Source organism: Aegilops tauschii, chromosome 6 (assembly GCF_002575655.3).
Source record: "Aegilops tauschii subsp. strangulata cultivar AL8/78 chromosome 6, Aet v6.0, whole genome shotgun sequence".
NCBI classification, from domain to species: Eukaryota; Viridiplantae; Streptophyta; class Magnoliopsida; order Poales; family Poaceae; genus Aegilops; species Aegilops tauschii.
In genome coordinates this window covers 400,769,276-400,788,259 of record NC_053040.3, presented here as the reverse complement: position 1 = coordinate 400,788,259, position 18,984 = coordinate 400,769,276, and positions in this window count along the sequence as shown.

Genomic DNA, 18,984 nt, shown 5'->3' with positions numbered 1-18,984 from the left:
CAATCGGAGTGACAAATCCTAATCTCGAAATACGCCAACCCAACAAGTAACTTTGGAGCCACCTGTAGAGCACCTTTATAATCACCCAGTTACTTTGTGACGTTTGGTAGCACACAAAGTGTTCCTCCGGTAAACGGGAGTTGCATAATCTCATAGTCATAGGAACATGTATAAGTCATGAAGAAAGCAATAGCAATATACTAAACGATCGAGTGCTAAGCTACCGGAATGGGTCAAGTCAATCACGTCATTCTCCTAATGAGGTGATCCCGTTAATCAAATGACAACTCATGTCTATGGCTAGGAAACATAACCATCTTTGATTAACGAGCTTGTCAAGTAGAGGCATACTAGTGACACTCTGTTTGTCTATGTATTCACACATGTATTATGTTTTCGGTTAATACAATTCTAGCATGAATAATAAACATTTATCATGATATAAGGAAATAAATAATACTTTATTATTGCCTCTAGGGCATATTTCCTTCAGTCTCCCACTTGCTCTAGAGTCAATAATCTAGATTACACAGTAATGATTCTTACACCCATGGAGTCTTGGTGCTGATCATGTTTTGCTCGTGGAAGAGGCTTAGTCAACGGGTCTGCAACATTTAGATCCGTATGTATCTTGCAAATTTCTATGTCTCCCACCTGGACTAAATACCGGATGGAATTGAAGCGTCTTTTGATGTGCTTGGTTCTCTTGTGAAATCTGGATTCCTTTGCTAAGGCAATTGCACCAGTATTGTCACAAAAGATTTTCATTGGTCCCGATGCACTAGGTATGACACCTAGATCGGATATGAACTCCTTCATCCAGACTCCTTCATTTGCTGCTTCCGAAGCAGCTATGTACTCCGCTTCACACGTAGATCCCGCCACGACACTTTGCTTAGAACTGCACCAACTGACAGCTCCACCGTTCAATGTAAATACGTATCCGGTTTGCGATTTAGAATCGTCCGGATCAGTGTCAAAGCTTGCATCAACGTAACCACTTACGATGAGCTCTTTGTCACCTCCATAAACGAGAAACATATCCTTAGTCCTTTTCAGGTATTTTAGGATGTTCTTGACCGCTGTCCAGTGATCCACTCCTGGATTACTTTGGTACCTCCCTACTAAACTTATAGCAAGGCACACATCAGGTCTGGTACATAGCATTGCATACATGATAGAGCCTATGGCTGAAGCATAGGGAACATCTTTCATCTTCTCTCTATCTTCTGCAGTGGTCGGGCATTGAGTCTTACTCAATCTCACACCTTGTAGTACAGGCAAGAACCCTTTCTTTGCTTGATCCATTTTGAACTTCTTCAAAACTTTGTCAAGGTATGTGCTTTGTGAAAGTCCAATTAAGCGTCTTGATCTATCTCTATAGATCTTAATGCCTAATATATATGCAGCTTCACCGAGGTCTTTCATTGAAAAACTCTTATTCAAGTATCCCTTTATGCTATCCAGAAATTCTATATCATTTCCAATTAGCAATATGTCATCCACATATAATATCAGAAATGCTACTGAGCTCCCACTCACTTTCTTATAAATACAGGCTTCTCCAAAAGTCTGTATAAAACCAAATGCTTTGATCACACTATCAAAGCGTTTATTCCAACTCCGAGAGGCTTGCACCAGTCCATAAATGGATCGCTGGAGCTTGCACACTTTGTTAGCTCCCTTTGGATCGACAAAACCTTCCGGTTGCATCATATACAACTCTTCTTCCAGAAAACCATTCAGGAATGCAGTTTTGACATCCATTTGCCAAATTTCATAATCATAAAATGCGGCAATTGCTAACATGATTCGGACAGTCTTAAGCATCGCTACGGGTGAGAAGGTCTCATCGTAGTCAATCCCTTGAACTTGTCGAAAACCTTTCGCAACAAGTCGAGCTTTATAGACAGTAACATTACCATCAGCGTCAGTCTTCTTCTTGAAGATCCATTTATTTTCAATGGCTTGCCGACCATCGGGCAAGTCAACCAAAGTCCATACTTTGTTCTCATACATGGATCCCATCTCGGATTTCATGGCTTCAAGCCATTTTGCGGAATCTGGGCTCACCATCGCTTCTTCATAGTTCGTAGGTTCGTCATGGTCTAGTAACATAACCTCCAGAACAGGATTACCGTACCACTCTGGTGCGGATCTTGATCTAGTTGACCTACGAGGTTCAGTAATAACTTGATCTGAAGTTTCATGATCATTATCATTAACTTCCTCACTAATTGGTGTAGGTGTCGCAGAAACTGATTTATGTGATGATCTACTTTCCAATAAGGGAGCAGGTATAGTTACCTCATCAAGTTCTACTTTCCTCCCACTCACTTCTTTCGAGAGAAACTCCTTCTCTAGAAAGGATCCATTCTTAGCAACGAATATCTTGCCTTCAGATCTGTGATAGAAGGTGTACCCAACAGTCTCCTTTGGGTATCCTATGAAGACACATTTCTCCGATTTAGGTTCGAGCTTATCAGGTTGAAGTTTCTTCACATAAGCATCGCAACCCCAAACATTAAGATACGACAACTTTGGTTTCTTGCCAAACCATAGTTCATAAGGCGTCATCTCAGCGGATTTCGATGGTGTCCTATTTAGAGTGAATGCAGCCGTCTCTAAAGCATAACCCCAAAACGATAGCGGTAAATCAGTAAGAGACATCATAGATCGCACCATATCTAATAAAGTACGATTACGACGTTCGGACACACCATTACGCTGTGGTGTTCCGGGTGGCGTGAGTTGCGAAACTATTCCGCATTGTTTCAAATGTAAGCCAAACTCGTAACTTAAATATTCTCCTCCACGATCTGATCGTAGAAACTTTATTTTCTTGTTACGATGATTTTCAACTTCACTCTGAAATTCTTTGAACTTTTCAAATGTTTCAGACTTATGTTTCATTAAGTAGATATACCCATATCTCCTCAAATCATCTGTGAATGTGAGAAAATAACGATATCCGCCACGAGCCTCAATATTCATCGGACCACATACATCTGTATGTATGATTTCCAATAAATCTGTTACTCTCTCCATAGTTCCGGAGAACGGTGTTTTAGTCATCTTGCCCATGAGGCACGGTTCGCAAGTACCAAGTGATTCATAATCAAGTGATTCCAAAAGTCCATCAGTATGGAGTTTCTTCATGTGCTTTACACCGATATGACCTAAACGGCAGTGCCACAAATAAGTTGCATTGTCATTATCAACTCTGCATCTTTTGGCTTCAACATTATGAATATGTGTGTCACTACTATCGAGATTCATTAAAAATAGAACACTCTTCAAGGGTGCATGACCATAAAAGATATTATTCATATAAATAGAACAACCATTATTCTCTGATTTAAATGAATAACCGTCTCGCACCAAACAAGATCCAGATATAATGTTCATGCTCAACGCTGGCACCAAATAACAATTATTTAGGTCTAATACTAATCCCGAAGGTAGATGTAGAGGTAGCGTGCCGGCGGCGATCACATCGACTTTGGAACCATTTCCCACGCGCATCGTCACCTCGTCCTTAGCCAATCTTCGCTTAATCCGTAGCCCCTGTTTCGAGTTGCAAATATTAGCAACAGAACCAGTATCAAATAACCAGGTGCTACTGCGAGCATTAGTAAGGTACACATCAATAACATGTATATCACATATACCTTTGTTAACCTTGCCATCCTTCTTATCCGCCAAATACTTGGGGCAGTTCCACTTCCAGTGATCAGTCTGCTTGCAGTAGAAGCACTCAGTTTCAGGCTTAGGTCCAGACTTGGATTTCTTCTCCTGAACAGCAACTTGCTTGCTGTTCTTCTTGAAGTTCCCCTTCTTCTTCCCTTTGCCCTTTTTCTTGAAACTAGTGGTTTTACTGACCATCAACACTTGATGCTCCTTTTTGATTTCTACCTCCGCTGCCTTTAGCATTGCGAAGAGCTCGGGAATTGTCTTTTCCATCCCTTGCATGTTATAGTTCATCACGAAGCTCTTGTAGCTTGGTGGCAGTGATTGAAGAATTATGTCAATGACGCTATCATCCGGAAGATTAACTCCCAGTTGAATCAAGTGATTATTATACCCAGACATTTTGAGTATATGCTCACTGACAGAACTATTCTCTTCCATCTTGCAGCTGTAGAACTTATTGGAGACTTCATATCTCTCAATCCGGGCATTTGCTTGAAATATTAACTTCAACTCCTAGAACATCTCATATGCTCCATGACGTTCAAAACGTCGTTGAAGACCCGGTTCTAAGCCGTAAAGCATGGCACACTGAACTATCGAGTAGTCATCAGCTTTGCTCTGCCAGACGTTCATAACTTCTGCTGTTGCTCTTGCAGGAGGCCTGGCACCTAGCAGTGCTTCTAGGACGTAATTCTTCTGTGCAGCAATGAGGATAATCCTCAAGTTACGGACCCAGTCCGTGTAATTGCTACCATCATCTTTCAACTTTGCTTTCTCAAGGAATGCATTAAAATTCAACGGAACAACAACACGGGCCATTTATCTACAATTAGCATAGACAAGCAAGATACTATCAGGTACTAAGTTCATGATAAATTCAAGTTCAATTAATCATATTACTTAAGAACTCCCACTTAGATAGACATCCCTCTCATCATCTAAGTGATTACGTGATCCAAATCAACTAAACCATGTCCGATCATCACGTGAGATGGAGTAGTTTCAATGGTGAACATCACTATGTTGATCATATCTACTATATGATTCACGCTCGACCTTTCGGTCTCCGTGTTCCGAGGCCATATCTGCATATGCTTGGCTCGTCAAGTTTAACCTGAGTATTCCGCGTGTGCAACTGTTTTGCACCCGTTGTATCTGAACGTAGAGCCTATCACACCCGATCATCACGTGGTGTCTCAGCACGAAGAACTTTCGCAACGGTGCATACTCAGGGAGAACACTTTTATCTTGAAATTTTAGTGAGAGATCATCTTATAATGCTACCGTCAATCAAAGCAAGATAAGATGCATAAAAGATTAACATCACATGCAATCAATATAAGTGATATGATATGGCCATCATCATCTTGTGCTTGTGATCTCCATCTCCGAAGCACCGTCATGATCACCATCGTCACCGGCTCGACACCTTGATCTCCATCGTAGTATCGTTGTCGTCTCGCCAACTTATTGCTTTTACGACTATCGCTACCGCTTAGTGATAAAGTAAAACAATTACATGGCGATTGCATTGCATACAATAAAGCGACAACCATATGGCTCCTGCCAGTTGCTGATAACTCGGTTACAAAACATGATCATCTCATACAATAAAATATAGGATCATGTCTTGACCATATCACATCACAACATGCCCTGCAAAAACAAGTTAGACGTCCTCTACTTTGTTGTTGCAAGTTTTACGTGGCTGCTACGGGCTTAGCAAGAACCGTTCTTACCTACGCATCAAAACCACAACGATAGTTTGTCAAGTTGGTGCTGTTTTAACCTTCGCAAGGACCGGGCGTAGCCACACTCGGTTCAACTAAAGTGAGAGAGACAAACACCCGCCAGTCACCTTTAAGCAACGAGTGCTCGCAACGCGTAAGCGTACGCGTAATGTCGGTCCGGGCCGCTTCATCTCACAATACCGCTGAACCAAAGTATGACATGCTGGTAAGCAGTATGACTTATATCGCCCACAACTCACTTGTGTTCTACTCGTGCATAGCATCAACGCATAAAACCAGGCTCGGATGCCACTGTTGGGGAACGTAGTAATTTCAAAAAATTTCCTACGCACATGCAAGATCATGGTGATGCATAGCAACGAGAGGGGAGAGTGTTGTCCATGTACCCTCGTAGACCGAAAGCGGAAGCGTTATCACAACGCGGTTGATGTAGTCGTACGTCTTCACGATCCGACCGATCAAGTACCGAACGCACGGCACCTCCGAGTTCAGCACACGTTCAGCTCGATGACGTCCCTCGAACTCCGATCCAGCCGAGTGTTGAGGGAGAGTTTCGTCAGCACGACGGCGTGGTGACGATGATGATGTTCTACCGATGCAGGGCTTCGCCTAAGCTCCGCAACGATATTATCGAGGTGTAATATGGTGGAGGGGGCACCGCACACGGCTAAAATATCGTATATCAATTGTGTGTTCAGAGGTGCCCCCCTGCCCCCGTATATAAAGGAGCAAGGGGGGAGGCCGGCTGCCCTTGGGGCGTGCCAAGGAGGGGGGGGGAGTCCTCCTCCTAGTAGGAGTAGGACTCCCCTTTCCTAGTCCAACTAGGAAGAGAGAGGGGGAAGGAAAGAGAGGGAGAGGGAGAGGGAAAGAGGGGCCGCGCCCCCTCCCCTAGTCCAATTTGGACTCCTCATGGGAGGGGGCGCGCCACCTCCTGGGCTGCTGCCCTCTCTCTCCCCTCAGGCCCACCAAGGCCCAATACTTCCCCGGGGGGTTCCGGTAACCCCTCCGGCACTCCGGTTTTATCCGAAACTTCTCCGGAACACTTCCGGTATCCGAATATAGTCATCCAATATATCAATCTTTATGTCTCGACCATTTTTAGACTCCTCGTCATGTCCGTGATCACATCCGGGACTCCGAACAACCTTCGGTACATCAAAACATATAAACTCATAATAACTGTCATCGTAACGTTAAGCGTGCGGACCCTACGGTTTCGAGAACTATGTAGACATGACCGAGACACCTCTCCGGTCAATAACCAATAGCGGAACCTGGATGCTCATATTGGTTCCTACATATTCTACGAAGATCTTTATCGGTCAGACCGCATAACAACATACGTTGTTCCCTTTGTCATGGGTATGTTACTTGCCCGAGATTCGATCGTCGGTATCTCGATACCTAGTTGAATCTCGTTACCGGCAAGTCTCTTTACTCGTTCCGTAATACATCATCCCGCAACTAACTCATTAGTCACAATGCTTGCAAGGCTTATAGTGATGTGCATTACCGAGTGGGCCCAGAGATACCTCTCTGACAATTGGAGTGACAAATCCTAATCTCGAAATACGCCAACCCAGCAAGTACCTTTGGATCCACCTGTAGAGCACCTTTATAATCACCCAGTTACGTTGTGATGTTTGGTAGCACACAAAGTGTTCCTCCGGTAAACGGGAGTTGCATAATCTCATAGTCATAGGAACATGTATAAGTCATGAAGAAAGCAATAGCAATATGCTAAACGATCGAGTGCTAAGCTAACGGAATGGGTCAAGTCAATCACGTCATTCTCCTAATGAGGTGATCCCGTTAATCAAATGACAACTCATGTCTATGGCTAGGAAACATAACCATCTTTGATTAACGAGCTAGTCAAGTAAAGGCATACTAGTGACACTCTGTTTGTCTATGTATTCACACATTTATTATGTTTCCGGTTAATACAATTCTAGCATGAATAATAAACATTTATCATGATATAAGGAAATAAATAATACTTTATTATTGCCTCTAGGGCATATTTCCTTCATTATCCTAATGCCGTGTTGTTATTTTTGCGCAAAGATAACTTGACCTGGTGCGTCCAAGATGTCCTCTTCCTCACGAGGCGTTTGTTTCCTCGCGTCCTTCTTAACCTGGTGGTCTGTGCTTGCTTGGAAACTGCAAAAATTAGTTAGGGGGTGCGCTAGAGGGTTTGTCGTCCACCCAAGCCTTGACTTGGCGCTTTGTGTCGCGGTTCCCGAGGGGCACGGATTAGAAGAGATGCGCCAGCTTTCAAGCTTGAACGAGGGTGGCTCGCGAGAAGGCAGAGAGAATAAAAATGCTCGCGAGGGCACCTGCCTAGCCCCCTCGCGAGGTATGCGAGAGAGAGAACATGAGCAAACAAGAGCCAAAAAATGCGGTAAGAGGCTAGGGAATCAAATCAGCAATGAACACCAAGAGCAACTTCGATTAAAGAAAAGCGAGCCAACTTCAGAAAGCAAATGAAAAGCCGCGTCCGGCACCTAATCTAGTCTTCAAGTCTTCTCACCAGCGCGGAGCTAAGTGCTGCCACTAGGCGTGGGCGGGAGCCCCTAGGCCTGAGGCCGGCGCTCCTGAGACTCCGGGGCGTGTACAACCCCAACTCATTATTATGTGAGAGTGTCACGGGCAGCAATTCTTCACAGGCACCGGGCCTTCTTCACAGGCTCTGGGCCTTTCTTCACAGGCTCTGGGCCTTGCTTCATGGGTAGAACTTTCGGAGGTGCTGGATGTTCCAGGCGTTTTGGATAGGCGTCCCTTCTTGCGTCTCCAGGCGCACGACGCCAGGCCTGGAGATGTGGACGACCCTGAACGGGCCCTCCCACATGGGTGAAAGCTTATGCAACCCTTCCCTGGAGAGGACCCGCCTCAGGACCAGGTCACCCGTCTCGAGCGTCCTGGAGCGAACGTTGCGGCAGTGGTATCGCCGTAGCGCTTGCTGGTACCTTGCCGCCCTTAATGCAGCTTCGCGACGACGTTCCTCTCCCAGCACAAGATCCATCCCCGCATGGCGTCCTGCTGCATTTCGTCGAACGCCAAGACCCGTGCGGAGCGATGCTTGACCTCGTGAGGGAGGACCGCTTCGGCTCCGTAGACGAGGAAGAACGGTGTCTCGCTCGTTGGCTTGGTAGCGGTGGTGCGGATAGACCACAGCACGGACTGGAGCTCGTCGTGCCAGCCCCTGCCGCAGGCCTCCAGCTTCTTCTTGAAGGTCCTGGTCTTGATGCCCCTTAGGACCTGTGCGTTGGCGCGCTCAGCCTGACCATTGCTCCTGGGGTGAGCCACCGAAGCGTAGCAGATCTGCGTTCCAAGGTTAGCATAGTAGGTTTTGAAGAGGTTACTAGTAAACTGTGAGCCGTTATCTGTGATGATGCGGTTGGGGACCCCGAAGCGGCTCACGAGGCCCTTGATGAACTTGATGGCAGAGCCAGCCGGGATGGTACGGACGGCTTCCACTTCCGCCCACTTGGTGAATTTGTCGATGGCGACGTAGAGATAGCGGTAGCCCCCTGGCGCCCGTGAGAGCGGGCCTAAGATGTCCAGCCCCCAGACCACGAACGGCCATGTGAGAGGGATGGTTTGGAGGCCCTGAGCAGACTGATGGATTTGCTTGGCGTGGAATTGGCAAGCTTCGCAAGACTTCACCAGCTCGGCTGCGTCGTTGAGTGCTGTAGGCCAGTAGAATCCACTGCGGAACACCTTGCCGACGAGGGTCTGTGACGATGAGTGATGCCCGCAGTCCCTGCCGTGTATGTCAATCAGCAGCTCCCTTCGTTGTTCGCTGGAGATGCAGCGCAGCGTGACATCGTTCGGCCGCTTCCTGTATAACTCGCCGTCTTGGATGCAGTACGCCGTGGCTTGCCGGGCCACGCGCTCCGCGTCCTCTTCCTTCTCCGGTAGCGCCCCGTGTGTCAGGTACTCCTTGAATTCCTTGGTCCAGCATTCCTCCTGGGGCTCGAGGGCCAAGAGCAGCCGAGCGCCTGAGGTCGGGCCACAGGCCGGGGCTCCCGTGACCGGAGGCTGTGGGAGCTCCTCCCGAGGCTGAGTAGTGCTTGAAAGAGGTGGCGTAGCTGATGGCTTGAAGAGCCGCTCCTCAAAGACACCAGGCTCTTGTGGTTGCCGCTTGGATGCTCTCCTGGCGATGTCGTCGGCTTCTTTGTTGGTGCCCCAAGGCACGTGCTGCAGTTTGAGACCTGAGAACTGCTTTTCCATCTTGCGTACCTCCGCGAGGTAGGCTTCCATGTGCTCGTCCTTCGGCTCGTACACTTTGTTTGGAGAAGTTGACGAGGAGTTGCGAGTCGCCTCTGACGGTAAGGCGCTTCACCCCTAGAGCTGCCGCAGCCTTCAGGCCAGCTATGAGGCCTTCGTATTCTGCGATATTGTTGGAGACCTTCTCGCCGTGCTGAAAGCAGAGTTGCACGGCATAGTAGAGCTTGTCCTGGGTGGGCGAGATGAGCACTGCTCCTGCTCCCGCGCCCTGGTGCGCGAAAGCGCCATCGAAATACATGACCCAGCCGTCCGGAGCCTCGCTCCCTGGGGAGGTGGACCGGTCTTCCCCTTCCTCAAGTGTCGGGGCATCCGTCCATTCTGCCACAGTCAGCGAGCGCAGCCCCCTTGATGACCCTGGTAGTGTTGAACTCTAACTGGAACGCTTGCAGCTCGATATTCCACTCAGCGACCCTTCCAGCCAAATTTGGGCTCCTGAGTACCCTCTCCAATGGGTAAGCCGAGATGACCTTGATCAGGTGCCCTTGAAAGTAGTGTCGCAGCTTGCATGAGGCCACCAAGAGTGCGAGCAGGAGCTTCTGAGGCATGGGGTAGCGTGCCCTTGCGTCTCGCAGTACGGTGCTGACGAAGTACACCGGGTGTTCGACGAGGGCTGGCGCACTATTGAGGCTGGGGTCCTGCGGAGATGGGTGCATCTCCTGAGGTGAAGGGTTTTCTGAGACTTGGCTGTCCTCAGGAGTTTCTACGACGTTGTCCTACCAAGCTTTGCCTTCCCCAGCTGATGCCTTTGCTGCGTGCTCCTGACCCCGCGCCACTTCAGCTCCGGCTTGGCGCGGCGCGCCCTTGGCTTGGCGTTCCTCCCTGACCGCCACCAGTGCCGCGCTGGCGGAGTACGAGGTGGCGGCAAGGTAGAGTACTAGAGGCTCGAGAGGCCGTGGTGCCACCATCACCGGGGGGCTGGTAAGGTATTTCTTGAGGTCTTGGAAGGCCTGATCGGCCTCCGGGGTCCACTCGAACGGGCCTTTCTTCTTCATGAGCTTGAAGAAAGGGTAAGGCGCGCTCTCCCAGCTTGGAGATGAAACGCTCTAGTGCGGTCACCCGTCCCGCTAGCTTTTGCATCTCTTTGAGGGTCTGTGGCGGGCTCATGTCCTCGATGGCCTTGATCTTCTCCCGGTTCGCCTCGATCCCTCTGTGGGACACAAGGAATCCCAGCAGCTTGCCGGAGGGGACTCCGAACACGCACTTCTCCGGGTTAAGCCTCAAGTTCACCCGGCGCAGGCTCTCAAAGGTTTCCTCCAAATCTTGAATCAACGTCCTCGCCTCGCGAGACTTTACCACTATGTCATCGACGTAGGCCTCTGTGTTTCTCCCGAGATGTCGCCCCAGGGCGATGTGCATCAACCGCTGGAAGGTGGCGCCTGTGTTGCGCAGCCCGAAGGGCATGCAGGTGTAGCAGTACACCCCATATGGTGTTAGGAAAGTTGTCTTCCCCACATCTTCCACCGCCATCTTGATCTGATGATACCCTGAGAACGCGTCCAGGAAGCACAGCAAGTCGCACTCAGCGGTGGAGTCGACAATCTGGTCAATGCGCGGGAGCGGGAATGGATCTTGGGGGCAGGCTTTGTTAAGGTTGGTGAAGTTGACGCACATCCGCTCCTTCCTGCCTTTCTTTGGCACTATGACAGGGTTTGCCAGCCATTCGGGATATCGAACTTCCCAGATGGCGCCTGCCGCCTACAGCTTGCGTGTCTCTTGGACGATGAAGGCTTGCTTCTCGGTGGACTGCCGTCTAGCTCGCTGTTTCACGGGGCGTATGTTGGGGCATACCCTTAGATGATGCTGGATCACCTCTCTCGGGACCCCTACGAGCTGATTGGACTCCCACGCGAATATCTCCTTGTTCGCGCGCAAGAACCTCACCAAGGCTTCTTCTTGTCCCGGGTCAAGGCTGGCTCCTATGGTAAAGGTGGCCCTTGACGACCCGTTCTCGTTGACCGGCACCTGCTTGGTTTCCGCCTTGTCTTGGGTGAACAGCTGCTTCTTCTTGGTAGGCGCGGCCTCCTTGGCCTCGTGGGTACCGGCGCCGGCCGGCTGTGCTGCTGCCGTGGTCTTGAAGGCGAGCCCGAGCTCCGTCACGGCCTCCTTAGTGTCCCCCTTGATGGTGAGGATGCCCTTGCTTCCTGGCATCTTCATGAGGTTGTAGGCCGGATGGGTCGCCGCCATGAACTGAGCGAGAGCTGGGTACCCGAGGATTGCGTTGTATGGGAGACCGATGCGGGCGATGTCGAAGTCCACCAGCTCAGTGCGGTAGTTGTCGTGTGTGCCGAAGTTGACAGGGAGGCGGATCTGCCCTAGAGAGTGGGCAGCTCCGCCACCCACTCCCAAAAAGGGCTTGCTGAGGTCGAGCCGCTCGAGCGGCACGTGAAGAAGGCTGAAGGCTTCTATGGAGAGCAAGTTGAGGCCAGCACCGCCATCGATAAGGGTCTTGGTGACGGCCACGTTGCAGATGGTGGGCGTGCAGAGCATTGGGAGCATGCCAGAGCCGGCGGTGGAGCCGGGGTGGTCTTCTGAGTCGAAGCTGAGGTCGGCCTCTGGGGCAGCCCAACCTGGCGGAGCCCCCGGGCGCTTGGAGGCGGCTCCGATCTGACGAAGAAACGGTTTGACATGGCGATCTAAAGGCGGTGCTTGAGAGCCGCCCAGCAGGGCCGCGACCGCATGGTGCGCTGGCACCGCGTAGCGATCGGTGAAGAGGTCACGGAGTTCCCCCCAGGAAGCCACTGTGGATCCCGGGAGGTTGAGCAGCCAGGCGCGCGGCTCGCCGGCAAGGGCCATGGGGAACCAGTTGGCCATGATCTTGTCGTTGCCTCCGGCTTTGAGGACAACCTCCTCGTACGCCAGCAGGAACGGTGTCGGGTCTGCCGCGCCATCGTAACGCGGCGGCATCCCCGGCTTGAACTTGGTCGGCCACCGCACTCCGCACAGGGCGGGGGCCAGGGCTCGGTATCCAGATGCCCCGTTGCCGACGTCGGTCGCGGAGGTGGATGGCGGGGCCCCCGCCATGGGAGCGTAGTGCGGCGGCATGGGGCGCGAGTTGGTGGAGAGGAGCTCCGGTGCACCCGTACCTGGCGCGCCAAATGTCGGATGTGGGGTTCCGGCAAACCCTTAAGGTTCGAACACTGGGGTGCGCGCGAAGTCTTTCCCTCCTACCGATCTATGCCCTAGCTCGCTCAGATCTCACGGACGAACTCGACGAACTCGCAACACAGAAAGACACGAGGTTTATACTGGTTCGGGCCACCGTTGTGGTGTAATACCCTACTCCAGTGTGGTGGTGGTGGATTGCCTCTAGGGCTGATGATGAACAGTACAAGGGAAGAACAGCCCCCTGAGGTTGAGGTGTTCTTGTGTTTAGGTAGGCTCTCGATCGGGTTGGATCAAGCTAAGATGAGATGCCTCTACTTTGGTGGCTAGCTCTACTTATATAGGCCCTGGTCCTCTTCCCAAATATCGAGCGGGAAGGGAGCCAACAACGGCGGGAAAATTTGAAGGGGGACAACTAGTACAAGCTATCCTGACAAAAGTGGTCTTCGCCTGCGAAAAGCTCTGGTGGTGACGCCGTCTTGGGCTCCATGATGACCTCCGTCTTGCCGTCCTCCTGGTCTTGGTCTCGTTGCACCAATATAGCAACCTTTGCCTGATGCTTCGGTACTCTTCGCCTGCGCTGGCCTCCTTAGCACCAAAGAGGTAAGGACGCTGCGTGCGCTGGCGCCTGCCTGGTGTCGTTCGTCATGGCTCACATCACGAGGGCCTCGTGAGGTTTGCCCTGCCTTGATATCTCCACTCCTCGTGAGCTTTCCTAGCTAGGCTACTCCAGAGGTGGTCTTGCGTCGCCCGCCTCGCGAGGCTTGGACCCTCGCGAGGGTCTTGGATGCCTTGTCGGTGACGATGGGCCATACGGCCTGCTTGCTTAGCCACGCCGTGGGCCACAGGCAGGCAAGTCTGGGGACCCCCATTCCCAGAACGCCGACAACAATGATGAAGCGTGTCATAATAAATGAAACGGTGAAAAGTTGCATGGCAATATATCTCGGAATGGCTATGGAAATGGCATAATAGGTAGGTATGGTGGCTATTTTGAGGAAGATATAAGGAGGTTTATGTGTGATAGAGCGTATCATATCACGGGGTTTGGATGCACTGGCGAAGTTTTCACCAGCTCTCAAGGTGAGAAAGGGCAATGCATGGTACCGAAGAGGCTAGCAATGATGGAAGGGTGAGAGTGCGTATAATCCATGGACTCAACATTGGTCATACGGCCATGCTTATTGCAAAAATCCACAAGTCATCAAAAACCAAGAATTACGCGCATGCTCCTAGGGGGATAGATTGGTAGGAAAAGACCATCGCTCGTCCCCGACCGCCACTCATAAGGATGACAATCAAAGAACACCTCATGTTTCAAATTTGTTACACAACGGTTACCATATGTGCATGCTACGGGACTTGCAGACTCTAACACAAGTATTTCTCAAATTCACAATTACTCAACTAGCATAACTTTAATATCACCATCTTCATATCTCAAAACAATCATCGAGTATCAAACTTCTCATAGTATTCAATGCACTCTATATGAAAGTTTTTATTATACCCATCTTGGATGCCCATCATATTAGGACTAATTTTATAACCAAAGCAAATTACCATGCTGTTCTAAAAGACTCTCAAAATAATATAAGTGAAGCATGAGAGATCATCTATTTCTTCAAAATAAAACCACCGCCGTGCTCTAAAAAGATATAAGTGAAGCACTAGAGCAAACGACAAACTACACCAAAAGATATAAGTGAAGATCAATGAGTAGTCGAATAATTATGTAACTATGTGAAGACTCTCTAACATTTAAGAATTTCAGATCTTGGGATATTATTAAAACAGCAAGAAAAATTAAACAAAATAAAATGACGCTCCAAGAAAAACACATATCATGTGGTGAATAAAAATATAGCTCCAAGTAAAGTTACCGATGAATGAAGACGAAAGAGGGGATGCCATCCGGGGCATCCCCAAGCTTAAGATTTTGGTTGTCCTTGAATATTACCTTGGGGTGCCTTGGGCATCCCCAAGCTTAGGCTCTTTCCACTCCTTATTCCATAGTCCATCAAATCTTTACCCGAAACTTGAAAACTTCACAACACAAAACTCAACAGAAAACTCGTAAGCTCCGTTAGTATAAGAAAATAAATCACCACTTAGGTACTGTTGTGAACTCATTCTAACTTCATATTGGTGTAATATCTACTGTATTCCAACTTTCATCAAAATAAGCAAACAACACATAGAAAACAGAATCTGTCAAAAATAGAATAGTTTGTAGTAATCTGTATCAAACGTATACTTCTGGAACTCCAAAAAGTCTGAAAAACGGGAAGTCCTAGGTAATTTGTTTATTGATCTACTGCAAAAATAATCAGTATTTTATCACGTTCTGGTGATTTTTAACAATTCTGGGACTGAGCGCAAAGTTTCTGTTTTTACAGCAAGGTCAAATTAACTATCACCGTAGGTTATCCCATAGGTCTTACTTGGCACAAACACTAATTAAAACATAAAACCACATCTAAAAAGAAGCTAGATAAATTATTTATTACTAAATAGGAACAAAAAGCAAGGATCAAAAGTAAAATTGGGTTGCCTCCTAACCAGCGCTAACGTTTAACGCCTCTAGCTAGGCATGATGATTTCAATGATGCTCACATAAAAGATAAGAATTGAAACATAAAGAGAGCATCATGAAGAATATGACTAGCACATTTAAGTCTAACCCACTTCCTATGCATAGGGATTTTGTGAGCAAACAACTTATGGGAACAATAATCAACTAGCATAGGAAGGCAAAACAAGCATAACTTCAAGATTTTCAACACATAGAGAGAGGAAACTTGATATTATTGCAATTCCTACAAGCATATATTCCTCCCTCACAATAATTTTCAATAGCATCATGAATGAATTCAACAATATAACTATCACATAAAGCACTATTTTCATGATGCACAAGCATAGAATTTTTATTACTCTCCACAAAAGCAAAATTCTTGCCATTCGAAATAGTGGGAGTATCATAAGAGACTCGAATACTACAAATTATTTCCAGATTAAAAGAGTAATGTTCACAAAAAGGGTAATTATAATCATGACAAGTTTTATAAATATAATCATCACTACTTTTTTATAGCATAAGTATCATCACAATAATCATCATAAGTAGCAACTTTGTTCTCATCATAATCAATTGAAACCTCTTCCGAAATAGTGGATTCATCTCTAAATAAAGTCATGACCTCTCCAAATCCACTTTCATAATTATCACAATAAGATTCAACACCCTCCAAAATAGTGGGATCATTACTTCCTAAAGTTGACACTCTTCCAAACCCACTTTCATCAATATAATCATCATAAATAGGAGGCATGCTATCATCATGATAAATTTGCTCATCAAAACTTGGGAGACTAAAAATATCATCTTCATTAAACATAGCATCCCCAAGCTTGGGACAAACATTAATTGCAGCAAATATACTATCAAACATGTCATTCTCATCAAACATAGCATCCCCAAGCTTGGGCCTTTTCATATCATAAGCATAATCACTCTCATCATTAATAGTATGGATAGCACCAATAGTATAGCAATTATCATCATCACAATGAGTAATAGGAGCAACATCATTTGGGAGGGATACCTTTTCACCTTTGCTTCTCCGTCTTTTCTTTTTCTTCTTCACATTATGCGTGGGTCTAATCCTCTTTTTGGAGCTCCTTATTAATGAGATTGGTTGAATAGAAGGCTCCTCCTCGTTACCTGATTCATCATAAGAAATAATAGGAAGATATTGGGAAGTCTCTTCCCTTTAATTAGTATTCTCTTTGTCTTCTATTTGTTTTCTTGTCTTTATGTAATTGGCAATATAAGGATTTTCAATGCAATTCACCGCACAATACATAAAAATTTCCTCTAGATCAAAATCAAGAAATCTATCAAGATTAAATTTTGGAATACGCCCAGTTATACGTTTCATTTCTTCATACCCCAAAAGAAGACTAAGCTCTTTATGATGCTCAAGGGTAATCAAGTATCACAATTTTTGGACACGATTTGATTATGAAACAAATAGCATCGGAGCTTTAAATGACCATGTTCATTGCAAAGTTCACAAGGATGGCGATAAATATTGAACCTTTCAGCACAATCATCTAGCCTTTCTTGCAACCATTTAGTTTCCAAATACTTATGCCTCTTGCAAAATCTATCTTCCCTATTTGGTGTGTACTTGCAAGCTCTATGTATTCCACAAAAGTTGACATGCTTATAAGAGACATTTTCATCATGACTAGTGCAATCATCATTAGTACTATGGATATTCAAAGAATTCATACTAACAACATTGCAATCATGCTCATCATTCAAATATTTAGTGCCAAACATTCTAATGCATTCTTCTTCTAACATTTTGGCAGAATTATCGGAATCCTTATTTCATGAAAGATATTAAAAAGATGAAGCATATGAGGTACCCTCAATTCCATTTTTTGTAGTTTTCTTTTATAAACTAAACTAGTTATAAAACAAGAAACTAAAAGATTCGATTGCAAGATCTAAAGATATACCTTCAAGCACTCACCTCCCCGGCAACGGCGCCAGAAATTGCTTGATGTCTACTACGCAACATTCTTCTTGTAGACGTTGTTGGGCCTCCAAGTGTAGAGGTTTGTAGGACAGTAGCAAATTTCCCTCAAGTGGATGACCTAAGGTTTATCAATCCGTGGGAGGCGTAGGATGAATATGGTCTCTCTCAAGCAACCCTGCAACCAAATAACAAAGAGTCTCTTGTGTCCGCAACACACCCAATACAATGGTAAATTGTATAGGTGCACTAGTTCGGCAAAGAGATGGTGATACAAGTGCAATATGGATGGTAGAGATAGGTTTTTGTAATCTGAAAATATAAAAACAGCAAGGTAACAAGTAATAAAAGTGAGCGAAAACGGTATTACAATGCTAGGAAACAAGGCCTAGGGTTCATACTTTCACTAGTGCAAGTTCTCTCAACAATAATAACATAATTGGATCATGTAACTATCCCTCAACATGCAACAAAGAGTCACTCCAAAGTCACTAATAGCAGAGAACAAATGAAGAGATTATTGTAGGGTACGAAACCACCTCAAAGTTATTCTTTCTGATCGATCTATTCAAGAGTCCGTAGTAAAATAACATGAAGCTATTCTTTCCGTTCGATCTATCATAGAGTTCGTACTAGAATAACACCTTAAGACACAAATCAACCAAAACCCTAATGTCACCTAGATACTCCAATGTCACCTCAAGTATCCGTGGTGATTAATTATACGATATGCATCACACAATCTCAGATTCATCTATTCAACCAACACATAGAACTTCAAAGAGTGCCCCAAAGTTTCTACCGGAGAGTCAAGACGAAAACGTGTGCCGACCCCTATGCATAAGTTCACGAGGTCACGGAACTCGCAAGTTGATCACCGAAACATACATCATGTGGATCACGTGAATATCCCGTTGTCACCACAGATAAGCACATGCAAGACATACATCAAGTGTTCTCAAATTCTTAAAGACTCAATCCGATAAGATAACTTCAAAGGGAAAACTCAATCCATTACAAGAGAGTAGAGGGGGAGAAACATCATAAGATCCAACTATAATAGCAAAGCTCGCGATACATCAAGATCGTGCCAACTCAAGAACACGAGAGAGAGAGAGAGAGAGATCAAACACATAGCTACTGGTACATACCCTCAGCCCCGAGGGTGAACTACTCCCTCCTCGTCATGGAGATCGCCGGGATGATGAAGATGGCCACCGGTGAGGGATCCCCCCTCCGGCAGGGTGCCGGAACAGGGTCCCGATTGGTTTTTGGTGGCTATAGAAACTTGCGGCGGCGGAACTCCTGATCTAGGTTATGTTCTGGAAGTTTGGGTATATATAAGAGGTTTTGGCGTCGGGGACAAGTCAGGGGGGTCTCCGAGGCGGCCACGAGGTAGGGGGCGCGCCCCCACCCTTGTGGGTGCCTCGGGACTCTTCTGGTCCATCTCCGATGCTCCGTAGGCTTCTTCTGGTCCAAAAACAACCTCCGTGAAATTTCAGGTCAATTGGGCTCCCTTTGGTTTTCCTTTTCTGCGATACTCAAAAACAAGGAAAAAACCGAAACTGGCACTGGGCTCTGGGTTAATAGGTTAG